Source organism: Danio rerio, chromosome 16 (assembly GCF_049306965.1).
Source record: "Danio rerio strain Tuebingen ecotype United States chromosome 16, GRCz12tu, whole genome shotgun sequence".
NCBI classification, from domain to species: Eukaryota; Metazoa; Chordata; class Actinopteri; order Cypriniformes; family Danionidae; genus Danio; species Danio rerio.
In genome coordinates, this window is record NC_133191.1 from 1,886,826 (window position 1) to 1,907,500 (window position 20,675).

A 20,675-nucleotide genomic window follows, 5' to 3' on the forward strand; every position below is an offset into this window, starting at 1 on the left:
CATTTGCAATGGTTATGTTGATGGTGCATTCGTTGTTATTCGTTGGGTGAACAATTAATTTGTGCATGTTAATCCTCTAGAAAGTTTGAAATGGCGGCATGGAGGCTCAGTGGTCAGCCCTGTCGCCTTACATCAAGAAGGTCACTGGTTCAAATCCCGGCTGAGCCATTTGGCATTTCATTATGGAGTTTGCATGTTCTCCCTGTGTTCGCATGGGATTCCTCCGGGTGCTCCGGTTTCCCCCACAGTCCAAACACATGCACTATAGGGGAATTGATCAAGTAATTGGCTGTAGTGCATGAGTGTGTGTGTATGGGGGTTTTCCAGTACTGGGTTGCAGCTGGAAGGGCATCTGATGTGTAAAACATATGCTGGAATACATTCATTCATTCAATTTCTTGTCAGCTTAGTCCCTTTATTAATTCGGGGTCGCCACAGCGGAATGAACCGCCAACTTATCTAGCAAGTTTTTACGCAGCGGATGCCCTTCCAGCCGCAACCCATCTCTGGGAAACATCCACACACACACTCGTACACTATGGACAATTTAGCCTACCCAATTCACCTGTACCGCATGTGTTTGGACTGTGGGGGAACCCGGAGCACCCGGAGGAAACCCACGCGAAGGCAGGGAGAACATGCAAACTCCACACAGAAACACCAACTGAGCTGAGTTTCAAACCAGCGACACAGCGACCTTCTTGCTGTGAGGCGACAGCACTACCTACTGCGCCACTGCCTCGCCCTATGCTGGAATAGTTGGTGGTTAATTCCGCTGTGGCGGCCCCTGATAAATAAGGAACTAAGCCAACAGAAAATCAACGAACCAATGAATCATACTGAGTTTGAATTAGACAAATCAAATATCGTTGACTTCTATTCTTCCATTTCCATAGTTATGACCCCAGTTTTATTATTATTATTATTATTAGCACTGACTTAGACTATAACTAAATCAAAGATTTAGCCTTGTTTGACACAACACACTGGAGTGTCCGCCAGATCGGTGATTATTTACAGAGTATACACTGCAGGTACGAGAATTCTCCCAACGAAACCTTTCCCGCTTGTTTTGCCGTCCTCCTCCTCAACCTTCCTAAGTAATGTGAAATTAAAGGCTTCTTCACAGTCTATAATTAGTCGACCCTGACACTAATTAGAAATGCTCTGTATGGTGCCACTTCATATTAAACTGAATGGGATATTCTCTTTCATTTTCTGCTTCTGAACATTAGACCATATCGTAGGCAGAGAGAGAGAGAAACACCACGCATAAACCTCCACAAGAAGAAGAAAATAATAAAATAAAATACCTTTAGATACCTGACCAAACAGCATGAGGCCAGAAACACACCGAGGGTGCAGATGGGTATTTGGAGCTGCAGCATCGCAGTGAATATGAATCTTTTAATGAACCTGCTACACACAGATCTATTGACTATACACCCTGGATACATCATTCTCCACTGCACTGAAAAAAAAAATGGTTGATTTACAAAGTGTTGCAAACTATATATATATAAGCTGAATGTATTCAAACAAATTAAAGAGCCCTTATTTTGCATTTTAAAGGGCACCTATGGTGAAAAATCTACTTTTCAAGCTGTTTGGACTTACATGTGTGTAAGTGTAGTGTATATACTGTCATATTGGGGTGATATAAACACACACAGTCCTTTTTTTTTAATTTAACAACATAAAAACGGTGGACCAATTGGAGCGGTTTTTAGATCGACCGCAACTTTACGTAGGAGTGCGCTCCTCCCGCCCACCAATATTGATTGACAGCTGCGTGCATTAACATGTCTCCGTACTATTGCATATACTCATAACGACAAGAGGCAGTGAGGGCGTGTTGAGGCATGTTGCTGACAGGCACGTGGGATCGGTGGGCGGGGATGACTCGCCTTAAAGGCCCAGTGCAAAAAAACAGCAACAACCTTTCCCCAGCTATAATACAGACACTTCAAACAGCTCTAATAAATACTCTGATGGGTGTTTTGAGCTGAAACTTTACGGATACATTCTGGGGACACAAAAGACTTATAATAAATATGAAAAAAGGGGTAACCTATGTGCCCTTTAAAAGGGTCATATTTTGGTTTTAGGGGTGTCCAACAACATGCTGATATGCGTGCAAGGACAAAAAACACTTTCACTGTCTTATTGTCATGTTTGGGGTGCTGGAGTAAAAGGGAGCGAGAAATCAAATGCAAATAAAATGCAAAACAGCAAAACAAACTACCCCAAGGGGGAAAATATTAATAAAACAAATAAACAAACACACTAGACAGGGCAGGCTGGCGATCTGGAGAACAAGACAAGATAAGACAGGGAACGACGACATCTGATGACGAACTGGCACAGGACAGCAGACATGAGGGGTTTATAAGGTGTAGAAAATTAACACACAAACAGGTGAACACGATTAACTAATACTGGGTTAACAAGGAGGGTGGGACTAGACAATAGACAGGAGAGCACATGACACAAAGAGACAACACAAGTCATGCGCTCACATAAAACAAGACTAGAACATGGAGCCAGTGAGAGAACTCATTCACCGCGTGTTCATGACAACACAAGCACACATGCTGAACACAACACCAACAGAAGTCTGAACGCAAGACACGAGTACACGATGAATGAAAACACTCACCGTGCACTCACACACGCAGCGTGCATGTTTCAACCCAGCGCCGACCAAAACCGAAACCAACTAGACGGAGACGCTGGGAATGAAACACCACGCTGCAGACAGACGAACACTAACACGAGTACAAGAGCACACAGAGACACACAATGACAGAAACAGGACAAGACAGAGCTAGTGTCCGAGCTCTGCCACCAAAGGTCTGCCAAGACCAGAGTGGCAGAACCCTGACACTTCTAGCCTGCATATATTTTTACACAATCATCCTAGCGACTCCAATATGAATTGTTCAGCCATTAATTTATTCCCCTCCTTAGCGATAGAGAGAAATGCCCACCACGGCTACAGTATGAAATAGCTGAAAGTATGTGAGAGCCCAAATGCAGGAATGCAATAAATCAATGCAGTTAAAGCAGGGGTGGGCAAACTCGGTCCTGGAGGGCCGGTGTCCTGCATAGCTTAGCTCCAACACTAATCAAACACACCTGAAGATGCTAGTGTCAGTGTCTTCAAGATCACTAGAAATCTATAAGCAGGTGTGTGTGATTAGAGTTGGAGCTTAACTGTGCAGGACACCGGCCCTTCAGGACAGAGTTTGCCCACCCCTGAGTTAAAGGTTCATGAAACCCTCGAGTACTTTTTTTTTGAGATGTTAACAGATTTGTGTGTGTTGAGCATCAGTTAAGACAATGTTAGCGCCTGTCAGCTAACAGTTTTGTCAGCTAATTTCAGCTTCCGGGTTTAAAATGATTTTTGGGACGGATCAAAATCGGCGACAAATGCAAAGACGCAAAACTGCAAATGCAAAGATGACACGTCGATAGTCATTATTATTCATAGTGGAGTTTTCTTATCCTATGAGAAAAGCCGGCTTCTTAATTATTCATGACTGCACGTGCTTTCCGAAGGCAAGGCAGACCTGCCAGTGCCAAGCTGTGAGATCCTACATTGATGGATGAGAAGTGTCCGCGGACCCACGGCACGCAGTATTTAGCTGTTCATGAAGGCTCGTATGTGTTTGTTTCCATGATCCACAGGGTTTGTTGCATGTTTTCCCCCGCGATGCTGTCAGGGCCGATACAGCAAAGCTGTTTGTGTGCAGCAAGCATTTTTGTCAGGAGAGCAGTCTGAGAATTGGAGAATGGTGGACGTTGTCTTTTATCAGGAGTTCGTTCACATTTAGACACATCCCCGTGCTGCTGTGTTTGCCCAAATCCTCCTGATAACCAGCAGGGCTAATGGTTAAAACAGACAGGGCAAGATACCTGCTGCACTGAGTCTGCATTCAGACCCGGAGATTGAGGGAGAATCCTCATTTAGTGTTTATATGAACACCATTATCTTAATAATGATATAAATTGTGATTGTGTGTGAAATTAAAAATGTGGCAGGGCATTAAATAACTGTTTATTTCTTTGCATTTTAACTTTGTAAACTGCATCTCCTCATGGTTTGGGTCTCATTTTGTGAGCCGACTGACAGCAGTTGTTCGCTCCCCTCCTTCTCCTCTGCTCTGCTGGCCACGCCCACTCCTGCCTCCGATCTCAGAGCTCCGCCCATTATGATGCATCTCTTGAAAAAATTCTGAGGTGGACCTGAACCGGGGGGTGTCATGGCTCTTTAAACACCAGCATATACCCTACACTTAATGCTAACCCTTAGTAATAACAACGGCACACGTTCAGTATTAATTCACACAGTGGCAATAGTTGAATTGACACAGAATTGATTTGTGTTGGGACAACATGGAAGAATTAAGTTATCTTATTAGTTTTTTTTTTGTATTAATATAAATTTAAGTGGATTAAAAAATAAAACAATTAAGTTTTCAGTTTATTTTAAGTTATTAGTTTGAAGAAACAGCATTTTTAAAGCAAGTGTGATGATCGTCCCACCATAACATTACATGCCTTTTTCCTCCTAGTGGCTCTTCTACTCTCATTTTAAGCTCCAAATGTCTGTGCACGGCCCTGTGGAGGAGGAATAAGCAGACACTGATAACTGCATCCACACACAGGCAGTCTGACGACTCATTTTAAGAGCTGCTGTAAAGCTTTTGGAGAGCAGATGTTCAACGTGTCCAAATGCTGCACGATAATAGTTTAATAGTTGCATTTTGCAGGTTTTATGTCTACGCTTTATGTCAACCATGTCTTGTTTTAGCGTTTCTTCTTTACTGTCAGTTTTGTCCTTTATACACTGGGTCAAATAGAAGACGGATTATATAGTATACACCGTAAAAATACTGGGACGACATGAAGGAATTAAGTTAGCATAATAGTTTTTACAAATTAAAGTGGATTAAACATAATACAATTAAGTTGTGCCCCAAAAAACTCAAGAATCGTTGTTGTTTATGCTCACTTTAAAGTCCACATGAACTGGAAGCTGCTAATATTTATTCATTTATTTCTGTATTGTGATGCAGTTCCTAGAGAAACGGGATATTAAATGAGAAAGCAGTGGGCGTGGCTTGTTTTTGCTACTGCGAGCTGATTGGATGTCATCAAGTAGGCGTTTCATAAAAGAAGAAGAAGAAAGATGGGGAAAAGGGTTTGGGGAGAGTGATTTCAACCTAGCAGACTCCTCCTCCACCTCACAATATCTGTTTGTTGACAAAACTGACAGCTAAAGGAGACGTGGTTGAGTATGTTAGCCCCGCCCAATACCTCAGACTGCTTAATTACAGTTTTAATAGTAAGTTTCCCATAAAACTTTCTAATTTTCACAACCAGGCATTGTTATCATTGGACGATTATTTTCAAACAGTTTTCCCCTTACGAATGCTTAATTTGGAATAATAGATATGTTACACACCCAAATGAATTAGGAATAATCGTTTAGAAATAATATTTAGCTGGATTCACAACTTTTAAATATTGTCATGTGCTTACCTATTCAGAGTGTATAGAAAAAAATTGCTTTTATATATCTGTCAAAGAGTACATGATGTTAATTAATGATATTTCCTTAAGGCTTATTAGAAAAATTATATAGTTGAAATCAAAAATTTAGATTTTAGGCCTAAATTAATTAATTAATTAATTAATTAATTAATTAATTCATTCATTTTCTTAAATGAACCGCCGACTCAACCAATTTATTATTATTTTTTTGTTTATTTATTTTTACTTTATTTATTTATTTATTTATTTTAATTTATTTTGTTTATTTATTTACTTATTTTATTTATTTATTTTAATTATTTAATATTTTATATATGTATTTAATAAATTACTATTTTATTTATTTAGTTATGTGTTTATTTAGTATTTTATTTATTTATATATTTATTTATTTATTCATTCATTCATTTATTCATTCATTCATTCATTTTTTATCGGCTTAGTCCCTTTATTAATCTGGGGATGCCACAGCGGAATGAACTGCCAACTTATCCAGCATATGTTTTACACAGTGGATGCCCTTTCAGCTGCAACCCATCACTGGGATACATCCATACACACTCACTCACACACATACGTTATGGACACCCAGAGGAAACCCACACCAACACGGGGAGAACATTTAAACTCCACACAGACATGCCAACTGACCCAGTCGTGGCTCGAACCAGCGATTGTGCTACCCATTGTGCCACCATGCTGCCTTAGGGTTAAATTGGAAGGTGTAAATATGAAAGAAAAATGTAATGATAATTATATTGGTATGATTTCCCAGATGGACAGCGCGGTGGAGCAGTGGGTAGCACTGTCACCTCACAGCAAGAAGGTGGCTGGTTTGAGTCAATTATTTTATGTCAATGTAATGTCATTGCACAATAAAAATATAAAAATAAAATAAAATAATAATAATAATATTGATAATAATAATAATAATAATAATACTATAAATAATAACAACAATAATAATAATAATAATAATACATAATAATAATAATAATAATAATAATAATAATAAGAATATATATAATAACAATAAATAATAATAATAATAATAATAATAGTACATAATACATAATAATAATAATAATAATAATAATAATAATACATAATAATAATATAAATAATAACAACAACAACAATAATATAAATAACAACAACAAATAATATTAATAATAATAATAATAATAATAATAATAATAATAATAATAATAACAATAATATAAATAATAATAATAATAATAATACTATAAATAATAACAACAAATAATAATAATAATAATAATAATAATAGTACATAATACACAATAATAATAATAATAGTATAAATAATAACAATAAATAATAATAATAATAATAATAATAATAATAATAATAATAATAATAATAATAATAATACATAATAATAATATAAATAATAACAACAACAATAATATAAATAACAACAACAAATAATATTATTAATAATAATAATAATAACAATAACATAAATAATAATAATAATAATTATAATAACAAATAATAATAATAATAATAATAATAATAATAATAATAATGATGATGATGATGATGGTGATGATGGTTAGATCGAACATGGTTAGATTTGATTTCAGATGTACTTTAAATAAAGTGTTTGAACAAACAGAGTGTACCTTATACTGAGCTTTTATGTTGATATTCTTGTTAGTCATATTATAAATATGTTTTTGGTTGCAAATGTCATAGAGTGTGAACGCTTGAATGTTTTTCCGCCAGTTCTTGAAACCTACATTCATTATGATTGTTTCGCGTCTAATTTTAATTATGCAGGCCCCTTTCACACCAAGCCTTTAACACAGACCTGGAATCGAGCAGAAATGTTTGGCTCTGACCACATAAAACGTGTTGCGGATCGCATCACAGATGGGAAGATTCACAAGGTTGCTCTACTGCAGAAAACTGGAGGTGTGTGCAGTAAACAATGAAGCCTTGTGTTTGAGCACTTTCCACAGATTAAAGATCTGCTTTTTAACACACTCTGCAGTATAAATATTATACGTACTGTACTGTACATATATAGGTTAGAAAAATACACTTTATTAAAAGGAAAAGAGTTATTATTACTCTTATTTTACCACTGATTATTACGTTTACTTTTGCAGAGACTACAGTTAAGTTATTCATTCATTCATTTTCTTGTCGGCTTAGTCCCTTTAGTAATCTGGGGTCGCCACAGCGGAATGAACCGCCAACTTATCCAGCAAGTTTTACGCAGCGGGTGCCCTTCCAGCTGCAACCCATCTCTGGGAAACATCCACACACACACTCATACACTACGGACAATTTAGCCTACCCAATTCAACTGTACCGCATGTCTCTGGACTGTTGGGGAAACCGGAGCACCCGGAGGAAACCCACACGAAGGCAGGGAGAACATGCAAACTCCACACAGAAACGCCAACTGAGCCGAGGTTTGAACCAGCGACCCAGCAACCTTCTTGCTGTGAGGCGACAGCACTACCTACTGCGCCACTGCCTCATAAGTTATATGAATTATAATTTATAATTTCATTTATGGGGCAGCACAGTGGCGCAGTGGGTAGCACAATCTTGGGACCAAACCAAATCTATACAAATATAGACTTATTAAATGTTAACTATTAGAGTTGCATGCAAGTAGCGCCATAACATTTTACTTTAAAGAGGCATCCATGAGCCTGTCATGATACCTTTATAATCATGACATATGTAAAGCACTCGATGTTATTAAGTGTGTTAGAAAAATAGGTTTGAAACAAGTGAATGGTGAGAGAATTTAAAGTTTAGGGGGAATAACTCAATCTCTAACTCTAATCTCTTTATCTATTATGCTTATGTTAAACCCATTGTAATGTAATTCAGTGAATTTTAAACTACTGAAAAAGCTTCAGTTTATTTTGTATTTTTATTTTAGGTGTTTTAAAAGAATAACTTCAAAGCAAAGTAATTAGTAATGCGATTACTTTTTACAATATGTAATTAGTAATGTAATCAGATTACAATTTTCCAGTAGCAATCAGTCATTTTAGGCCGTACTCACACTAGGTACAGTTGCCTCGAACCGGGCCAAAGCACGCTTGTCCCCCCTCCCGTCTCCCCCGACGGCCCTCACTCACACCACAATCAGGCCTGGGCACGCTTACGTCATCGCTGCTGCGCTGTTCAGTGAGAAGCGCTCTCTCACTCGGCAGCACAGTGGAGATTTCTCCAGTTATATCGTGTCAGTTGTTTGTTATGCAGTGACATGCAGTCAAATATTTCGCCAAACAGTCCTTAGAGATGCGGGGACACGCAGTCAGATATTTCGCCGAACAGATCCGCCACTTTTGGCGCTCATAAACAATCATAAAGCCCTCGTGCTGCAGGAATGAGGAGGTCTGCTGAAGGTGCAGCTGTGGTGCAGTGAGGAGTTTGCGTCTTTAATAAAGTACGGCAGTTTGCGTTCACTGAACTGTAAGAATGATTAATAAATCCAGATGAAACAGCCCCTTAAAGTCACGTCTCGCTTTCAGTTTCGGGCTTTGGTGCGTTTTGCACTCACACACAAGCGTACCGCGCCAAAGCCCAAGTGAACCGCGCTCAGGCACACCTCTTCCAACCGGGCCAGGGCCGGCCAAGTGAACCGTGCTTGAGACCGATTCAGCGCACTCACACTTCTCAAACCATCCAGGAAACAAGCCTGGGCACGGTTCGGGTAGCATAGTAGGCCCTTAATCGATTACTTTTTAAAAGTAACTTGCCCAACTCTAGTGAGGATGTTATAAAATAATTAAAAGCATTGACACAATTACTGATAGATTTAATGTAGTTATCCCTAAAAAAAAGTGATCAGAAAAATATTCATGACACAATTATAATGGCTTTGTGACAATCATGTTTATGCCAGGTTTATGACAGATTATCTTATCAAGTTGTCTGGACAAATACAAAGGCACTGCTGTTCTGTAAATCTTTTATTTTTAGTTCTGCTTTCTTTTTAATAGCACTATACACAAGTGAATGTATGCTAGATGCGTTTTATTTTGTGCTCCGATCAAAATGACCTTATCTGTAGGCTGCTATTATCATCCCTGTCACATTTTTCATTCCTCTTGCAGAAAGAGGTATTTTTCATAGCCTTTTTATTTCTACCGTGCGGGCAGGAAGCAGCCAAAGCGAAAGGAAGCAACAATGTACAATTCATTTTCAATGAGGGGGCTGAACGGAAAGAAAAGTGGATGCAATCCCATCAAACTGCCTAGAATATTGTATCTGATGCGTGCACAGGCAACACACACATCTGGCGAGACAGGATCCACCACAGCAAACTGGTTTGTAATTCATTTACTGTATATTTTTTACTTTACAATAAGCTCCAATTATTTACACACACACACTTTTTACAAAAATCAACATTAGTTATACAAATATAACAGTAATTATATGCATTAATACGTAATTAGTGCATGCACCACTAGAGAGGAATGGCACTACATGCATGACACTCAGAGTAGTTACCTTTTAATTGGTTCATGTGTATGCAGATGACATAATTTGGTCCCTTTGTGTTATTGTCAACATACCTGGTGCATGCATTAAATGGCAGAGCTGTTCTGCAAGGATCTACATGCATCAGATGAAACTATAAATAATACGTCAATATGTAGACATTGAAAACATTGCTTCAATATGTAATTTGTAAAACGTTGCTGTGTTTGTTTGAGCAACACTTACTCAACAATACTGTTTCTGGAGCAGGAAAATAAGTCTTTTCACAGCCTGGAGACAAGAACAGGCCTATTTGTAACAGAAAAAGTCAGTGCGTTTAGTTGCTTTATTTTCGTCTCTGCAAAGGTGTTTCCACCAGCGGCGTTGACTTATAGTGTGAGTGTACAATCACCTGGACTTCGCTTTCTACTCTGGTGATTAAATCTGAATTAGAGTGTGCTGTAGAAGTAAAATTACATAAAACAAACCCCTAGAGGCAGCCGCTTCACTTCCACAATCAACGGTTAACATATATTTTTTTCCCCCAGCTGGCGATTTCATACAATTATTCGGGGGCTGGGAATGATGAGGGCACTGCAATCTTCTCCTAGCGAGCAATCTTCTCTCTCTTTTGGCTCTTTGTAATCCTATTCCCCACTGACAGCCAGCATCTAACCGGCCTTATTAAGACGGTCTAGAATGATGAGTTAAAGGGTACGCTTGTGAACGGCATCCAAGATACTCGCAGACAGGACTGTGACCTGTGATCTGGCCCGGTTCCTTCTCGCCTTACTTTAATTGCATTTCTGCTAATTAGTAAATGCACTCATGACATTGTAAAAGATATACAGTCACAATAATGCCACTGTAATAATGCACTGGCTGCAGCATGATATAGTGATTATAAATTTTGCTATTCACATTAGTGGAATAATTACTCACGCCTCATGAGTAATAACAGTTCATTTTAGAATGGCTAAATATCATCTTGATGACCAGGGGGATCAAATATTTTTAAAGTTGAAAATCAATCAATTAATCAACCAATCAACCAATCGATCTATCTATCAGTTTGTTAATCAATTTATAAATAAATCAACCAACCAAACAACAAATCAACCAACTAACCAATCAATTAACCAACTAACCAATTCATCAATTGACCAACTGTCCAACCCACCACCCACCCTAACTGTCCGACCAATCATCAAACCAATCAATCAATCAATCAATCAATCAATCAATCAATCAATCAATCAATCAATCAATCAATCAATCAATCAATCAATCAATCAATCAATCAATCAATCAATCAATCAATCAATCAATCAACCAACCAACCAACCAATCATTTAACCAATCAATCAACCAACCAACTAATTAACCAACTAATCATTTAACCAATCAATCAATCAATCAATCAATCAATCAATCAATCAATCCATTAACTGACCAATCGTCCAACCCACCAACCCTTAAACTGTCCAACCAACCATCTAACCCAACAACTGTCTAACGAACCAACCAACCAATCCAATCCATCATCTGACCAACCGTCCAACCAACCAACCAACCGTCCAACCAACCCACCAACCAACCAACGAACCCACCAACCGTCCAACCAACCGTCCAACCAACCGTCCAACCAACCAACCAACCGTCCAACCAACCAACCAACCAACCGACCAACCAACCAAACAACCAACCAACCAACCAATCCATTTATTAACTGACATCCAACCCACCAACCATCTAACTGTCCAACCAAATCATCAAACCAATCAACCAATCAATCAATCAATCAATCAATCAATCAATCAATCAATCAATCAATCAATCAATCAATCAATCAATCAATCAATCAATCAATCAATCAATCAACCAACCAATCATTTAACCAATCAATCAATCAATCAATCAATCAATCAATCAATCAATCAATTAACCAAACAACCAACCAATCAATCATTCAACTAATCAATCAATCAATGCATCAACTGACCAATCGTCCAACCCACCAACCCTTAAATTGTCCAACCAACCCAACAACCAACCAATCAATCAATCAATAAATCAATCAATCAATCAATCAATCAATCAATCAATCAATCAATCAATCGACCGACGTCCAACCCACCAACAATCTAACTGTCCAACCAACCATCAAATCATCCATCCAACCAACTAACCAACCAACCAATCAATCAATCAATCAATCAATCAATCAATCAATCAATCAATCAATCAATCAATCAATCAATCAATCAATCAATCAATTAATTAATCAATCGACCAACCAATCAATTAACCAAACAACCAACCAATCGATCAACTGTCCAATCAATCGCCCAACCAACTAACCAACCAACCCACCAACCAACCGACCGACCAACCCACCAGCCTTCCCGCAAACCAACCAACCAATCCTCCATATGAACCACAAAACCAGTCATAAGGGTCAAATTGTTTTGAAATTAATATTTGGGCATCATGTGATTTCCATTGATTTATGAGTTGGACAATATTTGGTCGAGATGTACCTATTTGAATATCTGTAATCAGGGGGTTCAAAAAACAAATAATGTATTGGTCATAGCAGTGCACGTTTCTAATCAGACAAATTGATTTTATATATTTATGGCACGAAATGTACAACGTGTGCGTAGAAGATGATCTTTATTTCAAACTGTAATAATCTTGGGCATAAAATAAATATCAATAATTGTGCATCTTACAGTTAATTTTTGGTTATTCCTACAAATATACCCAAGTGACTTAAGACTTAAGTTAAAATATACTCAAATGTACCCATGCAACTTAAGTTTTGGGGGTTCTAGTCACACACATGGCCGGATCCTGACATGTAGCTTGTAAACCTATAATTGATTTGCATTGAGAGTAATATTCATCTCAAGCTTTTGCTGCATCAAAAGTGTTTTTCGTCCTTGTTTAAGTGTTTAAATTCATTATATTTCTCATAATGATGTCTTTTAATCTTCAACAGACAGTTGAATTGCACTGACACTCTCAGAATGCAAGGTTTATAAATAAGCCTCCATTCTGTTCTGCTCTTGACAAAAGTTTGTCTGAAAAGATGATGCGAGTTTTAACTTTTCACACCAGACTTTTCTGCCATTGCACAACATTTGACTCAGTTTGAATCCGTTTATGCAGCCCTATATGGTGCCCTGTCTGGACATGGTTGGTACCCTCTTGGATGTGGCCCCTGGTCAAGTGCCCAACTGCCCATATGCTTTATCCGGCCTTGACATCTGGACAATACTTTTGCAATATGTTGTACAGGCAAATGGTTATTAGGCTTGCTGTGTATAGTTGAGTTTATTCCTAGTCATTTCTTTAGAAATAAATAAAGTGTCAAACTTATACATTTGGGGGTTTAATTCAGCATGATGTCACATGATGTTTTTACTATTGTGAATTGCATTATAGGATACTGATCTCTGCTTTGTATGAGATGTTTAACGAAGTGTATTAAGTGTATGTGTTGTCCTCGATTTAAGTAGGCATCTTTTGTAAATCATTGAAAAAAAAAAGTCAGTCAATCATTATTATTATTATTTTCAGGTTTATTTGCACACTCTGCGTTGAGTATCCCATCGAAATCACCCGCTTTGGCAGAAACTGCTCTTCACACCTCTCTTATACTGGTCAGCAGCAGCAGGTAAGCTTGCTTTCCACTTCAGATCTGATGCTTGTTTTCTTTATCCTCTGGAGGTGTGAATGAAAAGTGCTGCTGTCCACTGCTCAGCTGTCCAGAAAACAGACACTCAGCTGTCACCATGCTTTCACAATGGACACTTCAGCACAGTCTCTTACTGCCGTCTGCCTCTTCCTTCTGCCTCTACAGACACAAACACACACACGACTTAAACTTAGCACTCTGAGCTTTTAGTAAATGACATTTAATTTTGTTAACATGCTTTTAAATGTCTTTCATTTATCTTCTATTGAAGTTTCATTAAAATTATGTTTCACCAAAGACTGTAGACACAAGACTGTTACGATGCATTTAATGACCATCATAATCTTAAATCCTTGAAACTTTTTTTATGGAGTCAAGCTAGGGCCATATACACTTGCAAAATAAATGAAAGCTTTGCAAATAAAAAGTAAGTATTGAGCTAAAAAAATGTAAATCTCCAAAAATCACAAAAAAATAAAAAAATAATAATCGTTAAGAAATAAAAATAAATTTTGCTATCAAAAATAAGAAACTGCAAAGGGAAAATTAAGTTTTGAATAAAAATTAAATTTGCAAACAAAAAAGAACTGCAAATAAAAATCAAGCCGTGCAAAAAAAACTAAAATGTTTGCAAAAAAAGAAGAAAATATATATATTTATTTATTTTTTTAATTGCAAATATTTTAGTTTTTTTTTTTGCACTGCTTGATTTTTATTTGTAGTTCTTTTTTTTTGGTAGTAAATTTTATTTTTATTTCTCAATATTTAATTTTCCTTTGAACGGTTCATTCTGCTGTGGCAACCCCAGATTAATAAAGGGACTCAGTCAAAAAGAAAATGAATGAATGAATAAATTTTCCCATCCTACAGTTCTTTCTTTCTTTCTTTCTTTCTTTCTTTCTTTCTTTCTTTCTTTCTTTCTTTCTTTCTTTCTTTCTTTCTTTCTTTCTTTCTTTCTTTCTTTTTATTTTTTTATTTATTTTTATTTTTGTTTAAACTTTATATATTTTTTTGCAAAACTTTCTTTTATTTTGCAAGTATATATGGTCCTATATTGACTCCATAGTTTTTAATATTTATATTTGTTTTTTATTCAAAAACACATGTACATTCATATGTATTTACATATTTACAGTGGGTACGGAAAGTATTTAGACCCCCTTAAATGATTCACTCTTTGTTACATTGCAGCCATTTGCTAAAATCATTTAAATTCAATTTATTTCCTCATTAATGTACACACAGCACACCATACTGACAAAAAAATTCATAATTGTTGATATTATTGCAGATTTATTAAAAAAGAAAACCTGTAATATCACATGGTCACATGGTATCAGCCTTCTCCAGAGTGATCAGGGCCTCAGATTGGGCTGAAGCTTTACCTTCCAACAAGACAATGAGCCTAAGCACACAGATAAAATAACGAAGGAGTGGCTTCACATCAACTCTGTGACTTGAATGGCCCAGCCAGAGCCCTGACTTGAACCCAATTGAGCATCGCTGGATAGACGTTGAAATGGCTATTTACCAACGTTTACCACCCAACCTGACCAAGATCTGCAATCAGGAACGGCGGAGGAAAATTTGCAGCAATATTTTTTTTTCCTCATGCAACATTCGTTCATTCATTTTTCTTCGACTTAGTCTCTATTTCAGAGGTCACCACAGCGGAATGAACCACCAATTATTCCAGCATATGTTTTACGCAGTGGATGTTCTTCCAACTGTAACCCAGTATTTCCCTATAGCGCATGTGCTTGGACTATGGGAGAAACCGGAGCACCCATAGGAAACCCACACCAACACGAGGAGAGCATTCAAACTCCACACAGAAATGCCAACTGACCCAGCCGGGACTCAAACCAGCAACCTTCTTTACTATTACTTCCATTGTAAGAAATTTGATGCAAAGATGATATATACAAGCGTAAATAAATGTTCATACGTTCTTAAAAACAAATCTAAATACTGAAAACTTTCAGAAATAATGCACTGGACAACAAACCCCAAAAAGGCTCCAGCAGACAGAACTCCCAGCATTTCCCCAGTGTTTAAAAACCAGCAAGACCTTCCTGCGTTTTCCATAGACACAGCACATTCACGCTCACGCGGGGAACGGCAGAAGATTCATAAATACGAGAGTGCTTGTTTTTGCTCCGTTTCCAGAGAGAATGACAGGAGGTCTGAGAGCAGGGCTGATCCAGTAATCCACCTCCATCTTTGTTTGGGATAATAGGGGCGACCAGGGGCTCATTAAAGTCTACAGACTGCAGTGTATAAACTGCTGAAAGACCTTATTAGCGCTTCTCTAATTCAAAAAGCAGCCGAGGGATCTTAATAGGGATGTCACCATAAATAATTGGTGTGAACACGGGACGTTCAAAACTAGAAATTAGTCTCGCGCCACACAGGATCAGAGATAAGCCGCTTGTTGATGTGTTTCCCGCTGTTTATTTAAGAGATGCGAGACTGTGGAAACGGGAGAGACGTCGCAAGTCAGATTGTAGCGCATTAGGCATTTTGCGACGTCCCATAGGTGATGACAATTATTCATAAATAATGTAAAATGATTATTAAGTGAAACATACATCAAGGATCGGGACGGATTTAGGGTGTACTAAAGCAATTGGGCTCCACACAATTCCTTCATGTTGTCCCAACACAAATCGATTAGGTTAATTCAATTGTTTTTACAAATTTGAACATAAAACAACCCCCCTCCCCCTCGTTTTTATTGAGGAAAAGTAATGTTTTGGAGTGTAAAAATGTGTGTGTGTGTGTGTGTGTATTATGTGGTAGCACTTTACAATGACGGTCCATTAGTTAATGTTATTTAACTGGATAGTTCCCACCCAGGCTCATTGGGGATATGTACCTTTATATACATTTCTGGAGAGTGCCAAATACGTCCCTGGAGGCACTTCTTTATATAGTTTTTGTTTTCGTGAATCCATCTGTGTATGCTTTTTTCAGATCTCAAATGCCATTCGCGCCTGCTGTTCTCGCATAAATCCACCTGAGGTCGCTGTCTGACTGACTGACAAACTGCTAACAGCAGAAAAGCCATCCACATGGAGGTAAGCGGTCAGATGGTAGCGCTAAAATGAACAGAAGCAGGGTCATACCGCCCTCGTAGCATTCATTTTAAAGATGAAATGCAGCCATACGTACCTCTGGCTACATAATTCACGCTCTTCAGAAATGTACACAGGGCTGTATATTCACAATGAGCCTATGTTACATACTTTTACGCATTATTTACGCACCCTCACGTGGTCATAATAAACCTTTTTTCCTCTGTTGAACACAAAAGAAAATATTTTGGAAAAGGCTGAAAACCTGTAACCATCGCCTTCCATAGTAGGATCAACTAATACTGTGGAAGTCAATTTATGGGTTTACAAAATCATTCATTCACTCGATTAATCGTTCGTTCATTCTTTCGTTCATGCTTACATTTTAGTATTATTAAGGGTAACATATATGGTTAATGTTATTATAACACATAGCTATTCATTCATTCATTCATTCTGATATGCTTATATTTGTTTTACCGCATTTTAGACTTATTTAGGGTTAAATATATGATTAACATGTAATTATAACACATAACTTAACTAAATAAATAAATAAACAAAACAAACAAACAATTCATTCATTTATTCATTCATTCATTTATGCTATAGTTGTTATACCCAATTTAAGTCTTATTTAGGGTAAAATATATGGTTTACATGTTTATATAACACATAACTATTAATTAATTACATATATAATTAAATAATTCATTAATTAATTTATTCATTCATTCATTCATTCATTTATGCTTATATTTGTTATACCATATTTTAGTCGTATTTAGGGTAAAATATATGGTTAACATGTAATTATAACACAACTATTAATTAAATTACTCATTCATTCATTTATTCATTCATTTAATTATTCAATCATTCATTCATTCATTCATTTGTTCATTCATCCATTTATTCATTCTTATATTGGTTGCATTGCATTTTAGTCTTATTTAGGGTAAAATATATGGTAACATGTAATTATAACACATAACTAATAATTGAATTAATTAAATAATTCATTCATTCATTCATTCATTTATGCTTATATTTTTTATACTGCATTTTAGTCTTATTTAGGGTAAAATATATGGTTAACGTAATTATAACACATAACTATTAATTAAATTAATAATTAATTAATTAATTAATTAATTAATTAATTAATTAATTAATTAATTAATTCATTCATTCATTCATTCATGCCTATATTGGTTATAGCATTTAGTCCTATTTAGGGTTAAATATCTGGTTACCCTAAATAGGACTAAAATGCAGTATAACAAATGCAGTATAACAAATGTAAGCATAAATGAAAACTAATAATGAATTTATTATTAGTCTTATTTAGGGTAAAATATAGGATTAACATTATTAATACACATAATTATTAAATAATTCATTAATTCATTAATCCATTCATGTATGCTTATATTTGATATACCGCATTTTAGTCAAATGTTTGGTAGCATGTTATTATAACACATAACAATTAATTACATAGATAATTAAATAATTCATTCATTCATTCATTTATTTATGCTCATGTTTGTCATACCACATTTTAGTCTTATTCAACACATAACTATTATTTAATAAAAAAAAAGAATAATTCATTCATTTATTTATGTTTATCATACCGCATTTAGTCTTATTTAACACATAACTTTTATTTTAAAATAATAATAATAATAATAATAATAATAATTCATTCATTCATTCATTCAATCATTTAATTATTTATGCTTATGTTTGTTATACCACATTTTAGTCTTATTTAGAGTAAAAATATTTCGTTAACATGTAATTATAACATAACACATAGCAAAAAATATATTATTTAATATTATTATTCTTTCCACAAACAAATAAACAAGCTCTCTTCAAGTTCATCTACCAACCACCATCCATCCATTCATCCATCCATCCATCCATCCATCCATCCATCCATCCATCCATCCATCCATCCATCCATCCATCCATCCATCCATACGTAGGTTAATTTTGCCATTAGACACAGTTAAGCAACTCTTCTATACATTTACAGTATCTGCTTGCTTATTTATGGTGTCGTGTGTGTGTGTGTGTCTGACTGTTTGTTGCGCTGTTGGTGTGTTTCATTAGACGTGATTCTTCTTCCTGTGGCAGATTAGGTGAATAATTAATTTCCTCTCCGACATGGTAGACTGCTTGTAATTAAAGAGAGAGGGGAAAAAGCAATGAGACGCCTTGCTTCCATCACTTCCTCTCTCTCTCTCTCTCTCTCTCTCTCTTTCAGTCAGAGATTCTGCTTCACACACACAGTCGCTCACACGCACACACAGCTGAAAGTGTCCTTTAGAAGACCCCCAGAGCTGTCATAACTGCTTCGAATGCTCTTCAGCAGAAAGTCTCTTCCTGTCTCCATCTCATTATTTGCACTGTAGCTCAGATCACAGACATTCCTGGTCAAAGCCTCATTTAAAGTGCACCTGAAATCAAAACTAACCATAATGGTGAGCCATTCACCTGTGCATGTCATTAAGACACAAACAATAGTGTGTCCTTATGATCTTTACTTGAAATCTGCAAATGCACTTTCTGTTAGTTTACAGTGAAATCGTCAGATTAGGTCTGTCTGAGGTATTGGGCGTGGCTAGCATACTTAACCACGCCCCCTCCAGCTGTCAGTTTTGTCAACTAACAGAAATGGAAAGGAGGAGGAGTCTGTCAGGTTGTAAAACTCTCCCCTAATCCCTTTTCCCAATCTTTCTGAATGAAACGCCTACTTTACTACATCCAATCCGCTCACAGTAGACGAAAACAAGCCACGCCCACCTTTGTTTAATTTAATATTCTGTTTCTCTAGGAACTGCATCACAATACAGAAAAAAAACAAAGCAAAAATGGTAGCAGCTTCTGTTTCATGCAGACTTTAAGGCTCATAGAGAGAGACTTTGTGCTTGTATTGTGCTGGAAGGTGACAGAAAGGCTGTTTTTTCTTTCTTGGATGTACCCGAAAACCAGCATCACAAATGTGGTTGAATTTTCGAACATGCAGTAAGCAAACTGTTTGAGGAATGAGTGAGCAACTCTTCAGTTGAATCATAGCACAATAATCTGACGGGAGTTAGTTATTTCACATCAGTCCTGCTTTGTTTGGTAGTGTTTATATTTGTGTTTCCATCGATTCTGTGCGTTCATAATGGTCTTTTTACATACTGACATACACATTTTTTTGTTATTTGTATCGTTTATTTATATATTCAGTTGAAGTCAGAATTATTATCCCCCCTGTTTATTTTTCCCCCCAATTTCTGTTTAACGGAGAGCAGATTTGTTCAACACATTTCTAATCATAATAGTTTTAATATCTCATCTCTAATAACTGACTTATTTTATCTTTGCCATGATGACAGTAAATAATATTTGAATATGCATTTGAAATGCATGAACACATAAATAAATAAATAAATAAATAAATAAATAAATAAATAAATAAATGCATGAACGCATAAATAAATAAATGCATAGATAAATAAATAAATAAATGCTTGAACGCATAAATAAATAAATAAATGCATAAACGCTTAAATAAATAAATAAATAAATGATAAATAAATGCATGAACGCATAAATAAATAAACAAAAATAATAATAAATAAATAAATAAATAAATGCACAATTGCATAATTGCATAATTGCATAAATAAAAAACTAAATGCATGAATGCATAAATAAATAAATAAATAGGCAAATGCGTAAACGCATAAAAAATAAAATAAATACATGAACGTATAAATAAATAAATAAATAAATAAATAAATAAATGCATAAATAAATAAATAAGTGTAAGCAAGTATGTTAAGTTGTTA

General features: G+C 36.1%; 1 protein-coding gene across 6 annotated transcripts in view; it reads left to right on the forward strand.

The window, feature by feature from the left end:
* grik2 (glutamate receptor, ionotropic, kainate 2) overlaps window positions 1–20,675 on the forward strand; it is a 339,915-nt gene that overhangs the window by 4,058 nt on the left and 315,182 nt on the right. For 4 of the 6 annotated variants that reach the window (XM_073925009.1, XM_073925012.1, XM_073925013.1 and 1 more), the window contains exon 2: window positions 13,627–13,723. The gene's annotated coding sequence lies outside the window, so the exon portion shown is untranslated. Of the gene's footprint in view, window positions 1–9,671; window positions 9,885–13,626; window positions 13,724–20,675 lie in introns of all 6 variants that reach the window. The other 2 variants (XM_073925015.1, XM_073925010.1) reach the window with 2 other exon arrangements.